Genomic DNA, 16,036 nt, shown 5'->3' with positions numbered 1-16,036 from the left:
GCATGGGAAATCCATAGCAGAGACAGGAAGAACTGGAAAGAGCAAGCCCAGTTGAGCAGAAGCACATGTTAGTGTTCCTATCTCCTCTATCATCTCTGGAGGAATCAATTAAAGGAGGCCTGAATTTAAATCACATATTTATAAATTGGAATCAGGCAAAAATACTCTGGAAATGCTCTGCTTCACACACTTCATTTAGCACTGATTTAGCATAAGAGAGACCACGTGAACATGCCTGAGTAACAATGAGCTATGTAAACCAGAGTTGTTTCATTTAAGGTAATGAAATAAGGTTTTAAAGTAATAAACTGCCTGGCCCATCTTGGGTGAAATCCAGATTAATAAGCAATTGTTGTTTTGTGAAGGTACTGAGTAACTAAATGAAGGCACTGGGAATGTGCTAAGGCTGTGCATCTCCTGAGTACTTCATGTAGAGAAAAGTGTTATTTCAAGGTCTGCCTTCAGTGGTCAGTTTTGCATGCAGAGGAACACAAGGACTAACAAGGACTACAAAATAAAAATCCAGGCTTACATCAGTGCAGGTTCTATAAGCTGAGCTGCTTTGTTTCCCCATTTCAGAGAGATGGAAATACTCCTCAGCCCCCTCATTATCCCCATGGAACTGGTATCCATGGGCTGGCCCAGCAGTGGAGGACATAGCTTCACCCAAATCAAAGCAGGAGAGTGAGGAGAAGTTGGTGTTTCTCAGGCAGAACAGCTCCCCAGAGGAACCAGAGCTGCATTAATCATACTGGTGTTTGTATTTCATAAACATAAATGTGTATGTATTTCTCAAGATGTAATGCTAATGTGAACCTCTTCTGGATAATCAGGTGAGCTCCTACATTTGCTATGTGTGAAATCCAATTTACTGAGGCATGATGCTTCCATAAGGGCACCTCAGGCATTTGCAGCCACTTTTCCTCAGGTAGCAGCTGGCAAGACAATAATTCATTAAAAATGCAGAAATCAGTTAGATCAGGGAGCAGACCCAGATCCATCCTTCCCATTTTTTGGCAATAGTTGGTGTCTGGTCTATGCACTGGTTGCTGTTGGCTGTTGGGAAAGATTTCTCAGCCTTTTCAAGGCCAAAGTCTGGATTGTTAGTCCTTGTTATTAGCAGTATTAGACAATTAAGGCCTGAGATGATTCAAAGGGATTGTATTTATCACCAGCCCCCAGTTTTTCCTGGCACTGAGGCTGCTCTCAGCTCCCCACACCCCTCCCACGTGGAGTCCATCAGATCAGTCACGAGTGGTGTTGAATCCTGTGGCCTTGACAAGTCTCATGTTGCCTCTTTGTCATTGCACCCATCACCTAGGGAGCTACAACCACAGTAAAACTGAGAAAGAAATGCTTCAGAAGTGCCTAGAACTGGCTGCATTTGCTGCTGTGGGGGTGAGTGACCCCATGACTTCACCTCTGTGTTTGCCAGCCTTGGCCAGCCCTGCCTAAAGAGCCCCAGTGTGAGCCTGGTTAGGCTCAGTCTAACCTGTCCTACCCTGGAGGGGCTGCACAGCCCAGGGTCCAGGGCCCCTTTCTGGCCTTGCTGTGGCTCTGTGTGCTCCCCACTCGTTATCCACCCTGTTTGCTTTAGCCTGGATCCTGGCAGAGCAGGGGAACTGGAGCACAGCAGAGCTGGCACAGTGAAACTGGGATGTGAGACACAGCACAAACACAAGAGGTTTGGCCAGAAAAGCCTCATACATATACAGCTTATGACAAAACACCCAACAAGCTCAGGTTCTTCAAATCCAGCCATTTTTGAAGCCAGTCCAGTCTTCCCTGTGCAGAATGACAGCCTGAAGGGAGCACAGGGAGCTGGGCTGCATCTCCCTGCTCCTGCTTTCATTCAGGATCCATCCTTGTCCTTGCCTCCAACACCTCCTGCCCTGGAGGAGGGTCCCTGCTAAAGGAAGAGCTGCTGGCTGATGCCCAGCTTGGATGTCTCTCCAGATTTCTGTTTCCGTGCATCTTGGTAAGTTCTTTACCACAACATGTTGTAAACATGCTGTCAACATCTTCCTTCCCTGGATAAAATATTGGCTGAGACTCCTTTCTCTGTACTCAGGAATCACAGTGTTCCTCAGCACAGCATAAATGTTCACTTTTACCTTTCCATGGGTGAGTTGCAAAGGTGCAGCTCAAAGGGAGAATTCTGTTTACAAGATTCCAGAAGGGTTTAAGATTACCTCCCCCTCATGAACATGGGTCATGCAAATTCCAAGCTCATCTAAAAAAAATGTTGCACGTGGGCAGCTGTCTCCATTGGAGCAGCTGGGAAATGACCACAGGCAAAGAGCCTCCCCAAGCTCAGCCTTTCCTAGGCCCATCTTAGCCAGGTATGAGCTGTAGCTGGCTGTAAGAGAAGAAGGCAGTCATACCTTTGTAGCCAAAATCTGTTTAAAATGTAGCTACTTCCTAACTGCAGAAAGAGGCAAAATGTTCTGACCTTGATTCAGGACTGCCTTCACACCTAATTTAATTGCATTTTTATTTGCAAATGCACATGCTGACCTCTGGAGAGAGAGTGCAAACTTCTCCAAAATTAGGAACACCTTTGTTCCTAACCAGGTGCTCTGGGGCCAAACCAATGGAGACAGTGCTGAGGAAAAGGTGGGCTTTATTCTTTCCTGTAATCCTAGAAACTGCTGGTTGCATTTTGGAAATTGAAGAATACAAAAGGAGTCACAGTTGCCCCCACTGTGACTTAGAAAAGCTATTTCTCCACAGGATACTACTTTTAACATCATAGGAATAGCAGAACTAAACCTATAAATAAAGAAAAATCACCAGTTATGCCCATAAAGTCAAATGAAAGCTTGTTCAGGCCAGGTCATACACTGCAACAGCAGAATTGGCAGCAGGGCAAGATCAGTGAGTTTTAGTGACTGTATAAAGCTGTGAGCTGGACATTTCCCCAAATGTTAACCAGAAACAGATGTACAGAAAACAAACAAGATTCACAGCAATCTATTGGGTCACAGGCTGCATCTACAGCAAGGAGAAATATTACTGCAACTTCCCCTTGCTTTGCTAAAAGGTTTCCAGCAATCTTTGTTCCAGTTCCATCACTGGGGTAAGTCTGTGTCTGTACAACATATTTTTATTTTAAAATCACTTCTGCAAGAAGAAAGAGAAAAGCCCCCAGGCTGGCTGTAAACATTACTGCACAACAATCCCTGCCATCTCACTCCAATCAGAAAAAAAAAGTGTATTTCTGTATCCTGTCTTTTTGGAAGAGCCAGAAGGAAAGTCTACTTTCAGCCAGATGTGGGACATTTTTCCCCAGAAAGCTCCATGAATCTCTTCCTACAGGAGTGATTGTGGTACTGGCTTTGTTTGAAACATCTTCTTTATTTTAATCCCTCTGGTGCTGAATTTGGAGCTATCAAAGCTCCAGGAATGGAAGGAAGAGACTCAGCCACAGCCCAGAGCGACATCTCCAGGGCAGCATTCCAGCAGGGTGGGGCAGGCTGCTCCTGCAGATGCTGCTCCCATCCCCAGGCAGCTGCAGCCCTTGCTGAAACCTCACTGAGGGACAGCCCGAGAGGCAGAAGAGCTGCACAAAGTCAGTGATTTTAAGAAACTTTAAATGCTTTTATACTGGCTGACAACAGCTGCCCTCTGGGAGGGGAGGATTTCTTAGAGCTTCAGGAAAGAGGGCACAGCAAAATGTCTGAGCTCACTGGTAACAGACTGGTCACACAGTTTAATTAAAACCAACTACCCCCCTTTATTTTCCTATTTCTGGACAGGAGGAGCAGGACTGTCAATAAATGTATAAACAACCTTCTGGGTCTGTTCTGTGAACCTTCCAGGTGCTGTTCTGAGAACAGCCCAGGCCTGCTGGAGGTACAAATGCCTGAATGACATCAACTGCTGTGCCTTGTTTGGGGCAGCTCTGAGATCCAGCCGAGTGACCAAGGGGCAGCTCTGACTCTCAGCTGAGTGACCAAGGGGCAGCTCTGACACTCAGCTGTGGGACCAAGGGCAGATCCTGAGCCCTGGCAGCTCTGACACTCAGCTGTGGGACCAAGGGGCAGCTCTGACACTCAGCTGAGTGGCCAAGGGGCAGCTCTGACACTCAGCTCAGTGACCAAGGGGCAGCTCTGACCCTCAGCTCAGTGACCCAGGGCAGATCCCGAGCCCCGGAGCATCCCGGACCCGCTGGCTCGCACCGCCCCGACCCTTGCTCCGTCCATGCATCAGCTGCCGAGGTTAATGCTAATCTCTCAATTTCTACCCAGCGGTCTGTTACCGTCAAAGGAAAAGGATCCATTTACTTTCAGGGAAATCCCCAAATCTCTCTCCTCGGCTCAGGAGCTCACAGGCACCAGAGGGCGCTTCGCTCCATCCTGGCACCAGCTATAATCATGAGCAAAGCCTAATGGCATCAGGGAGGAAGCTGAAGAGGGCTCAGACAGTTAATTTTACTTTTGCTTCAGCTTCTCCTGATTTAAAAAATAGGAATAATACAGTGAAAGGCACTTTGGAATGGATTGGTGAACAATATTATTTTAAAACTGGGGATTACAACTCTGCTTTAAGATTAGAGGTAAAACATGGCTTGAAATGAAACATTAGGTTGACTGACAGAGTTATTAATATTCTCACACTTCTTTGACTTACATAATGTGATATGCAGCCCTTTTTGCAAACTAGGAGAATGATGCACACCTTATTTGTCTTCATAAATCATTTTATTTTTACCTATAACAGCAAGACAAACTCCCTAAGAGTAATAGAACAAGGCCTGAATGATACTGAATTTCTACTCCCTAAGAGTAATAGAACAAGGCCAGAATGATACTGAATTTTCACTTTTAAGACAATCTGATAATCAGATGCAAGTCTTAAAGTTTTTCCTCAGTTGCTTAAATGGCAATAAGCATTGCTTAACTAACAAGGCTATAAAAGAATCAGGAAAGCAAAAGATGAGGTCTAAGAATGACAACTTCAAAGCAAGATCAGGGTGAGGAAGAATGAACCAAGTGGTAAGAAAACGTTTAAAAAAAAATTGAGAAAGAAGAATTCTACTCCAAAATGTTGGCTGTGCTCAATGGCACTTAGTACAGAATATGCCAGGATAATATGCTGCAGTAATAAAGACACCAGGGTTCAGATCATGCATCTTTTCTGGCATTTTGCTGAAATGCTGAAGTCACCAGTGCATTGAGAGGCTTCAAATGAGTGATCCCATCCTTCTCAGTCATGCACACACCTCTTATGTTCTTTTCAGTAATAATGAAATTCCTCACATAATGGTTTTTCCTCACTCTTGAGAGCATAATTTCTGTCTATGAAATGTTTCCCTGAAGAAACAAAGCTAATAGACTTTTGCCTTAGTTGCTTTTGTCAGTGTTTTTACCCTGGTAATTTCCTAGGAAGGAATTTTTGATTAAATTAATGACAAACAGTTGTCAAATGTATTCTGTCCTCAGGAAACATGGCAAGGATATAATAAGCTGCCTCAAAGTTTGGGTAAGCTGTTTCCCCTCAAATCCAAACTGTAATCACTGACATGCATGAGGTGATGCATTGTTAGACTAGCTGAAAATTTTCTATAAAAGTACACTTTGATTGAAAGTAACATTTTTTATAAAATGCCGTTTCTTGGAGATGACATCTGCTGTCCTTAAAAAAAGTGAATGTTTTGGTATGCCAGAAGACTTGGAAGAAAGCTTTGTATTCACAGTCAGAGATGACTTGATTAAGAAAAAAGTTTTAGTCTTTCCACAAAGAAAGAAAGAGAGAGTATAATCCACTTGGTTCTAAAAATTAATAAAAAGATTTAAAGCTTGGAAAGATCAGAAGTAGGTGGTAATTCTATTGAAACTTTACTGAAACAAGAGGTCCTTATCATATAAGAAGACTTCCAGGTATATCAATTACCAGAGTCCAAAAAAGGGATTTCATCACTATGGTATACCATGGATTTTTTTCAGCAGTCTGTAAATGAAGTTATATTCAGAGATTTAAACACAAAACTCCTTATGTAACTCTAACAGGACAAAGAGAAAAAAATACAAACTCCAGCAGCTGAAAAATAATTAATTCATATGTAGGTGGCACAGGACCTTGACCTCAGAACTTGACAATTTATATCACAGAATCACATTTTGAGTCCCTGTGTAGCAAAAGAAAATCACTAAGCATTATGTCTAAGTAAACCTCATCCCTCCAAAAAACAAAAAAACCCCAAAAATCACTGCAGGCCAACATGGCAAGGAAGAATCTTCCTAACCCAATGTAAGTCCAGAAGCACATCTCTGAGCTCTGGTAAATTCAAGAGCTCTGGTTTTGCAGACCTCAGCAGGAAGCCAACATCAGCCTTTCATGACAACAAAGATGCTCTGTGCATTTGAAATGGTTTTCATTATCCTGAATATATGTTAATATCCTTAAACATGAAATAGATCAAAAAAGCACAGATTCAGCCTTACCTCAAAGACAGAGAATTCCCAGACTATAAGGGAAAGTGATGAGGTTTTAATGTACAAAAAGAGAGACTTATTGTTCAAAAGATGCTGCTAAAATGGCAATGTCTTTTTATGCTTACTTTTCATGGAGCTGTTTTCAGGGCAAAAAGCTTTCTTTGAAATGGTTTCTAACAGTTGTAGGATGTCTCAGAATTTTTTAACCCTCTAATAACTCAAGGGAAGGAAATTATTTTTGATTTTTTATTCAGCTCCTTGTTTTCCTCATCCTATTAATCATCTCTTATGTAAGACACTGCTGCAGAAGCCATATTTCAGAAAGTCAAATGAAGCCAAATAATTTTGGCGGACAGATATCAGTCATGTGTGCCTGACACACTTCAAATGGCTTGGTTTCTTTCAAGCTTTGCTCCCTCAGAGGATTCAGCAAATGAGCATGTTTTCAAAAACTATCTGGAGATCCTTAACAGTACTTGAATGAGCCAAAACAAATACTATCATCTTACTACTTAATGTTGTGTATCATTTTATTTGTTCTTTCATAATCTGGATACAACTTTGATATCCATACAAAGTTTCAAGACATGTTAAATCACTTTCAAGAAGCATTAATCATTGCTGCTAAAAAAGCATTATTATCCATTGTATGGCAGAGTCACTTGTGCCTCCAAATTCCCACACAGGTCCAGGAAGACTTTGCCTGGCCTGGTACTTATGCACAAATAAAATTTACTTTTGTTTATGTCAAAAGGAAATAAGAAGGCCTCACTGCAGTGAATAACAGAGAATGAGGCATGGCTCAGCTCCTCCAGGAAAGCCAGCATGAAGTCAAGGTTCAGAGAAACAAAGTGCTCTCCAAGTATAAAAGGGTAAATGACACACTGCCCTCATTAGGAAAAAATTGCAACTGCTGACTCAGGGAGATCCTTTCCTTCCTGAAGCTCAATGAAACCACAGATCAAAGGTACAACTCAACAGAAGGTAAGAAATTCAGGTGGGAAGAATCTTTACTTAATTGGGAGCTGAAGTTGCAGTTTAACACTGAAATGCCTTGAAATTGCCCACTGCCATAAGATATCTAGGCACAGATATAGATACAGATGTAAGACATGGAGCCTGCTTTCCTTCACTGGTCTATTTGTATATGTGCACACACAAAAAAAAAATCAGTTTTATTGCTCATGTGGCAATTTCCTGAGTGAAAAGGTGTATGGAAAAGAAAATCCTGATCCTGAAGTACTGAAAGAGAGGGAAATCTAAAAGGCCCTTACAAGTGTTAGACCAGAAACACCAACCCTGGCTATGGTAACTCCTGATGCCCAGAGGCTGCTGCCGTCTCTGTATTTCTGAAGCATCCTCAGATTTACTGTTCTGACCTGTTCTGGGAGCAGTCCACATCTCATGGAGCTTGCAGCAATATGCTGATGCTCAACTAACAGTTTTCTAAACTACCCCTTGAACAACACACACCAAGGTTGTTTTATGGTTTGCATGTAGCACAGGCTGCAGCTACATCAACGTTTCAAGTTTAATTGCAAGCCAGCATAAATACACTTTTAGAAGTTATGCTTATTAGTTATGTGACACATTCTACTGGAAAAACATGCAAATTATTTCAGCTTTCTTGATGGGCGCTAACAAGATTTTACTTTTTAAAAGCTACTTCACATATATATACACACCTCTCCTAGGTATTTTTACAATGACTTCGTAATTATTCAGCTGCAGCTTCCATTCTCAGCTCCATCAGAGGAGGATTTAAGAGGGACTGTAATGATGATCTGTAGGAATGAGACTGGACTGCTAAGTCACTTTTCAAGAGCTGCCACTGAATTCTGGAAATTAGTTGAGAACAGATCCCTGAATTGCCTCTAGCCCCATTGAAATACACACAGTGAGACAGAACAGCTTGTCCATTTTACTGCATCAGCTAAATTGTGCACTTAACATATTAACTGCAGAAAAACCCCAAACAAATTTGACTTACAAATGGCTACAGGCCACTTACAAACAGAAAAAAATACAGTTAATTATATTACTCTATAATTCTATGTTAATACTGTTCATCTGTTATCAGAGATGTTTATTTGGTCATAAATGATCTAATTTTGCTTTTCCAGGAACCATTCTAACAAATTGCTTTGGTAGAGATCCATTCCTCTTCAGTCAACAGTCAAGTTAGCAGGAACATTTTGCACTGAATTTATGATGTACTTCTTGTGCTTTCTTAACATTATTTTTGCAAGTTATTTTAAAACGCATTTTTGCCTTGCACAACTTTAATATCAGATAAAACAGTCCTATTTCATCCCATTTTAACCAAACCACAAATTCATGAAAATTTTCATTCAACCTTTGTGGTCTTAGATGATATTCCAGTAGTTTCAGGCAGAATTGCCATTCAGATATTTTTTTTTAAATCATAACCCAAAACCCCCTTTTGCACTTATTGTGATGTTAATATGATCAGCATACAATTAGGGATACATAAAAAAAAATTGACACTTTCTCATATCCTACCAGCCAAATGTAGGCCAGAAGCAATGAATGGAGGGAAAAAAAAAAGATTAAACTGTAATAATCTGAAGTTTATTATTATTTCACTTCACAGGCAGCCAGTCTTCCAAGCTTACCATTTACCAGCCTGGCTGTACCTGAATGAATTGCCTGAACAACTGGTTGAATTTCAGCCACCAGCAAACATGAAGAAACATGAAGGTTTCATTCTAAAGGTTGTTAGAGATGGTGTTCCTGTGGTGCTGAGCTGAACCTACACAAGATGAGCATCCTCATGGTCAGCACATTTATGGAGCTCAGTGGAAAATGCATCCCTGGCATTAATTCTCTCCCTCCTTCTGACAAGCTGTAAAACTCATCAGAACATAACCACCAAAACAAAAAAAAAAAAAAAAACCACACCAAAACCCAAACGAATAAAAAGCAAAAAAACCTCAAAAAACAAAGCAAAGCAGCTTTTCACATAAAAATTGAAATTGTGTTCTCTCAGTATGAGGGTTTTTTAATTTACTGCTTGTATAGACATTCTAAAAAAATAAAACAATGCCCCTCTACCAAGTTTTGGGTTCGCTAAAACTGATTTCCCCTCTTCAAATATAGAAACTGAACTAAGAATTCACTTTTACTCAGTAAACACCCTGAGAAATATTTACAATGATTCTGCTTTTTTTTTTAAATTGAATTTATTAAAGTCTAGTGCAACTGCAGCAAGTGATCCACAGAGAAGCCATTATGGAAGATGTAAGGGCAGTAACTGTTCAAGAAGGAAGGGGAGTGAGTTTCAGGTTCAGTCCCCTCTTCTGAACAATACTTGAGCAAATCTAGAGGGTACCTGGTGTCTAAACCCCTAATTGTGAACTGGGATTGATGATTTTGTAACTCAAAACAGAAATCCATCACTTACAGCTGTTCAGATGGTGCAACAAAAATAGAACACAAGACAGAAGTCTTCTAAAGTCCTCAAACCAGGGCTGGCAGCTGCCAGCAAACACTTGACTGTTTTCTCATTTTCATCATATCCACATCTGGTGACTAAAACTAAATTACCCGTTCTGTTCAGCTCCCCAGTAAGTTTGGGATTTCTGCCTTAGAAGAATTCAATGCCAACTGTAATATCCTCAGAACTGTAGGGTTTCTAAAGTTCTGAAGCTGTCCCTCTGCAGACATCATTCTTGTCCTGCTGTACCTGCTCTAGGATACCACCATGGGAGTGACTGAGCACCAAGCACAACTCTCAACATGTCTGACCTGTTATAAAGCTGCTTTTCAACTTCCATGTTACTTTTAATAAAAGTATTTAAACTATTGATTCTCTTGGCCACAATCCAATTTTATTTAAACAGAGAGAGTGAGAGCATGAGAGAGCCAAACAGTTCTATTTGTTGACCACACAAATAAAGGTTTGCATCTGTTATGCTGGGAAAAAAAGGCTAGGCTGTGATGGACCCCCCTCACTCACTGGTCATACTTCACTTGTCATTACACACAGCACTTTTAAAAAATTTTAAATTCATACAATTGCAGCAGGCAAGAAAATAAATGAAAAACAAAATAAAACCCGTAAAAGTTCCATAAAGGGTAGCGCCGTAAAGCGTGACTGTCGTAAAAGGTGCCGTAAAGCGCGACTGTCGTAAAAGGTGCCGTAAAGCGCGACTGTCGCAAAAGGTGCCGTGAAGCGCGACTGTCGTAAAAGGTGCCGTAAAGCAAAACTGTCGCAAAACTGCCGCAAAGCAAAACTGTCGCAAAAGGTGCCGTAAAGCGCGACTGTCGCAAAAGGTGCCGTGAAGCGCGACTGTCGTAAAAGGTGCCGTAAAGCAAAACTGTCGCAAAACTGCCGCAAAGCAAAACTGTCGCAAAAGGTGCCGTAAAGCGCGACTGTCGCAAAAGGTGCCGTAAAGCGCGACTGTCGTAAAACTGCCGTAAAGCGCGACTGTCGCAAAACTGCCGTAAAGCAAAACTGTCGTAAAAGGTGCCGTAAAGCGCGACTGTCGCAAAACTGCCGTAAAGCGCGACTGTCGCAAAACTGCCGTAAAGCAAAACTGTCGTAAAAGGTGCCGTAAAGCGCGACTGTCGTAAAAGGTGCCGTAAAGCGCGACTGTCGCAAAACTGCCGTAAAGCAAAACTGTCGTAAAGGTGCCGTAAAGCGCGACTGTCGCAAAACTGCCGTAAAGCGCGACTGTCGCAAAACTGCCGTAAAGCGCGACTGTCGTAAAAGGTGCCGTAAAGCGCGACTGTCGCAAAACTGCCGTAAAGCAAAACTGTCGTAAAAGGTGCCGTAAAGCGCGACTGTCGCAAAACTGCCGTAAAGCGCGACTGTCGTAAAAGGTGCCGTAAAGCGCGACTGTCGCAAAAGGTGCCGTAAAGCGCGACTGTCGCAAAACTGCCGTAAAGCAAAACTGTCGTAAAAGGTGCCGTAAAGCGCGACTGTCGTAAAAGGTGCCGTAAAGCGCGACTGTCGCAAAACTGCCGTAAAGCAAAACTGTCGTAAAAGGTGCCGTAAAGCGCGACTGTCGTAAAAGGTGCCGTAAAGCGCGACTGTCGCAAAACTGCCGTAAAGCGAAACTGTCGTAAAAGGTGCCGTAAAGCGCGACTGTCGCAAAACTGCCGTAAAGCAAAACTATCGTAAAAGGTGCCGTAAAGCGCGACTGTCGCAAAAGGTGCCGTAAAGCGCGACTGTCGTAAAAGGTGCCGTAAAGCAAAACTGTCGTAAAAGGTGCCGTAAAGCGCGACTGTCGCAAAAGGTGCCGTAAAGCGCGACTGTCGTAAAAGGCGCCGTAAAGCGCGACTGTCGCAAAACTGCCGTAAAGCGCGACTGTCGTAAAAGGCGCCGTAAAGCGCGACTGTCGTAAAAGGTGCCGTAAAGCGCGACTGTCGCAAAACTGCCGTAAAGCGCGACTGTCGTAAAAGGCGCCGTAAAGCGCGACTGTCGTAAAAGGTGCCGTAAAGCGCGACTGTCGTAAAAGGTGCCGTAAAGCGCGACTGTCGCGCTTTACGACACTACCTTATATGGAACTTTAACGGTACTTTATGGCACTTTACGGATTTTATATTGTTTTTCATTAGTTTTTAATTAATTTTATTTTTTAATTTTATTTTAATTTAATTTTTATTTTTAATTTTTCTATTTTTCAAGCTTTTTTTATTGTTTTTATTTTATTTTTTATTTAATTTTTGGTTTTAATTTTTCTATTTTTCAAGCTTTTTTTTATTTTATTTTTTATTTAATTTTTAGTTTTAATTTTTTCTATTTTTAAAGCATTTATTTTATTTTTTTAATTTTACTTTTTATTTAATTTTTAGTTTTTATTTTTCTCTTTTTAAAGCATTTATTTTATTTTTTAATGTAATTTTTTTAATTTCTATTTTTAATTTTTCTATTTTTAAAGCTTTTTATTTTTTTAATTTTTTTATCTTTAATTTTTATTTTTAATTTTTCTATTTATTTTATTTTTTAATTTTAATTTTTATTTAATTTTTAGTTTTATTTTTCTCTTTTTAAAGCATTTATTTTATTTTTTTAATGTAATTTTTTTAATTTTTATTTTTAATTTTTCTATTTTTAAAGCTTTTTATTTTTTTAATTTTTTTATCTTTAATTTTTATTTTTAATTTTTCTATTTATTTTATTTTTTAATTTTATTTTTTATTTAATTTTTAGTTTTAATTTTTCTATTTTTAAAGCATTTATTTTATTTTTTTAATTTTACTTTTTATTTAATTTTTAGTTTTGATTTTTCTCTTTTTAAAGCATTTATTTTATTTTTTTAATTTTACTTTTTATTTAATTTTTAGTTTTGATTTTTCTCTTTTTAAAGCATTTATTTTATTTTTTTAATGTAATTTTTTTAATTTTTATTTTTATTTTTTCTATTTTTAAAGCTTTTTATTTTTTTAATTTCTTTGTCTTTAGTTTTTATTTTTAATTTTTCTATTTATTTTATTTTTTAATTTTACTTTTTATTTAATTTTTAGTTTTGATTTTTCTCTTTTTAAAGCATTTATTTTATTTTTTTAATGTAATTTTTTTAATTTTTATTTTTATTTTTTCTATTTTTAAAGCTTTTTATTTTTTAATTTCTTTAATTTTTATTTTTAATTTTTCTATTTATTTTATTTTTTAATTTTAATTTTTATTTAATTTTTAGTTTTGATTTCTCTCTTTTTAAAGCATTTATTTTATTTTTTTAATGTAATTTTTTTAATTTTTATTTTTAATTTTTCTATTTTTCAAGCTTTTTTTTATTGTTTTAATTTTTTTTTTTATTTAATTTTTGGTTTTAATTTTTCTATTTTTCAAGCTTTTTTTTTGTTTTATTTTATTTTTTATTTAATTTTTAGTTTTAATTTTTCTATTTTTAAAGCATTTATTTTATTTTTTTAATTTTACTTTTTATTTAATTTTTAGTTTTAATTTTTCTCTTTTTAAAGCATTTATTTTATTTTTTTAATGTAATTTTTTTAATTTTTATTTTTAATTTTTCTATTTTTAAAGCTTTTTATTTTTTTAATTTCTTTATCTTTAATTTTTATTTTTAATTTTTCTATTTATTTTATTTTTTAATTTTAATTTTTATTTAATTTTTAGTTTTGATTTTTCTCTTTTTAAAGCATTTATTTTATTTTTTAATGTAATTTTTTTAATTTTTATTTTTATTTTTTCTATTTTTAAAGCTTTTTATTTTTTTAATTTCTTTATCTTTAATTTTTATTTTTAATTTTTCTATTTATTTTATTTTTTAATTTTAATTTTTATTTAATTTTTAGTTTTGATTTTTCTCTTTTTAAAGCATTTATTTTATTTTTTTAATGTAATTTTTTTAATTTTTATTTTTAATTTTTCTATTTTTAAAGCTTTTTATTTTTTTAATTTTTTTATCTTTAATTTTTATTTTTAATTTTTCTATTTATTTTATTTTTTAATTTTACTTTTTATTTAATTTTTAGTTTTGATTTTTCTCTTTTTAAAGCATTTATTTTATTTTTTAATGTAATTTTTTTAATTTTTATTTTTAATTTTTCTATTTTTAAAGCTTTTTATTTTTTTAATTTTTTTATCTTTAATTTTTATTTTTAATTTTTTTATTTATTTTATTTTTTAATTTTAATTTTTATTTAATTTTTAGTTTTATTTTTCTCTTTTTAAAGCATTTATTTTATTTTTTAATGTAATTTTTTTAATTTTTATTTTTAATTTTTCTATTTTTAAAGCTTTTTATTTTTTTAATTTTTTTATCTTTAATTTTTATTTTTAATTTTTCTATTTATTTTATTTTTTAATTTTAATTTTTATTTAATTTTTAGTTTTATTTTTCCCTTTTTAAAGCATTTGGTTTTTTAATGTAATTTTTTTAATTTTTATTTTTATTTTTTCTATTTTTAAAGCTTTTTATTTTTTTAATTTCTTTATCTTTAATTTTTATTTTTAATTTTTCTATTTATTTTATTTTTTAATTTTACTTTTTATTTAATTTTTAGTTTTGATTTTTCTCTTTTTAAAGCATTTATTGTATTTTTTAATGTAATTTTTTTAATTTTTATTTTTAATTTTTCTATTTTTAAAGCTTTTTATTTTTTTAATTTTTTATCTTTAATTTTTATTTTTAATTTTTCTATTTATTTTATTTTTTAATTTTACTTTTTATTTAATTTTTAGTTTTGATTTTTCTCTTTTTAAAGCATTTATTTTATTTTTTAATGTAATTTTTTTAATTTTTATTTTTATTTTTTCTATTTTTAAAGCTTTTTATTTTTTTAATTTTTTTATCTTTAATTTTTATTTTTAATTTTTCTATTTATTTTATTTTTTAATTTTAATTTTTATATAATTTTTAGTTTTGATTTTTCTCTTTTTAAAGCATTTATTTTATTTTTTAATGTAATTTTTTTAATTTTTATTTTTATTTTTTCTATTTTTAAAGCTTTTTATTTTTTTAATTTCTTTATCTTTAATTTTTATTTTTAATTTTTCTATTTATTTTATTTTTTAATTTTAATTTTTATTTAATTTTTAGTTTTGATTTTTCTCTTTTTAAAGCATTTATTTTATTTTTTTAATGTAATTTTTATTTAATTTATATTTTTAATTTTTCTATTTTTAAAGCTTTTTTTTTAAATTTTATTTTTTTATGTAATTGTTAGTTTTAATTTTTTTATTTTTAAAGCATTTATTTTTTTTTAATTAATTTTTATTAAATTCTTAGTTTTGATTTTTTTATTTTTAAGGCATTTATTTTATTTTTTATTTTTTATTTAATTTTTAGTTTTGATTTTTCTCTTTTTAATGCTTTTTTTGTTATTTTGTAATTTCATTTTTATTTAATTTTTAGTTTTAATTTTTCTATTTTTAAAGCATTTCTTTTATTTTTTTAATTTTATTTTTATTTAATTTTTAGTTTTGATTTTTCTCTTTTTAAAGCACACAGCTTTTGGAGCCATTTAAAGGCTATTTAAGAGATGGTGAAGAGCTCCACAGAAGCAATTGGAATGTTTTTCACAAGCACTTTCTGGGTTTTATTTTATCCATTATATTCAGCAGTAAGTAATCAGCTGGCAGCTTTAGTAAGACTGCTCACAGGGGTAAGGATGCTACTTTTGTGACTTGAAGAGTCTGTTGAAGCAAATCTCTTGAATGTAGAGAGGAGAAAATAATCCACAGGAATACCTCAGTGCGGTATGACGCAGCTAAATAATCCAGAATGCAGAATCATTAAATTAATGCCATCTAATGTACTCTCTTAAATATTACTTTAAAAATAAATATTTTGATCAAAAAATCAAAATTCTGAGAGAAGTTTCACACATCTATATTCTGTCTCGTTTACAGTAGCCATCAGATGTACAGTGTTGGGACACATTTAGAACAGTCACTGCAGCTAAAGACAAAAGAGAGTAGAGCAGGAAGCTTCCAACTGTGAACCAGATGGTCCCCTAAGTAGGGAAGCCTCCTCCTCAAATTTTCCTCCAAGTCATTCTGTCCATTTAGAATGAGGTTTTCCTGTCAGAATAACAGAGTTTGGAAACATGCATTGTGAGATAAGTAGAAAACTCCTAGAGATACAAAAATGCCCTTTGTCTCCAGG

This window comes from Agelaius phoeniceus, chromosome 15 (assembly GCF_051311805.1).
Source record: "Agelaius phoeniceus isolate bAgePho1 chromosome 15, bAgePho1.hap1, whole genome shotgun sequence".
Lineage (NCBI taxonomy): Eukaryota > Metazoa > Chordata > Aves > Passeriformes > Icteridae > Agelaius > Agelaius phoeniceus.
Note: the sequence above shows the minus strand (reverse complement) of the source record.